This window comes from Heliangelus exortis, chromosome 9 (assembly GCF_036169615.1).
Source record: "Heliangelus exortis chromosome 9, bHelExo1.hap1, whole genome shotgun sequence".
In the NCBI taxonomy this organism is placed as follows: Eukaryota; Metazoa; Chordata; class Aves; order Apodiformes; family Trochilidae; genus Heliangelus; species Heliangelus exortis.
The window spans coordinates 9103542-9104048 of record NC_092430.1 but is presented as its reverse complement, the minus strand read 5'-3'; positions in this window follow the sequence as shown (position 1 = coordinate 9104048).

Sequence of the window (507 nt, the reverse complement as noted above, 5' to 3'; positions counted from 1 at the left end):
CCGCCAGAGCCTCAGTCATTGATCCCAGGGGGGAAGAAAGAGCAGAGGAGGAGTTTTGCTTGGTCCTCTGCATCCCCTCGGGTGTCAAAGGGAGGATTGTATGGGCTGAATTCACACCGTGCAGCTGGGAAAGAACCAGCGGGTAGGAGGTCAGAGAAGCGGCACTTGGGCTTTCCCTACGGGATTTGGGTTGAAATGACTCAAAAAAGGACAGGCAGGAGAGGCAAGGGGCAGAAGGGTGAGGGAAGGCGTGAGTGCCCCTGGGGTGGAAGCAGCAGCCACCCCCGGGCTGGGCATGGCCGTGGAGGCGAAAGAGCCCGACGGCAAAGTGAGGGGTGAGGAGGTCCGCAGGGGGGTTCCCGGGGGGATCTGGGCACCCACGGAGCCGGCGGTGGGGTCTGTGGGGCGTGTGGGGTGCCCAGCAGGCAGGGAAGGGGGACCCTGGGGGGTGTGGGGTGCTCAGCAGAGTGCGGAGGGGGCACTGGGGGGCACTGGGGGGCACGGGGT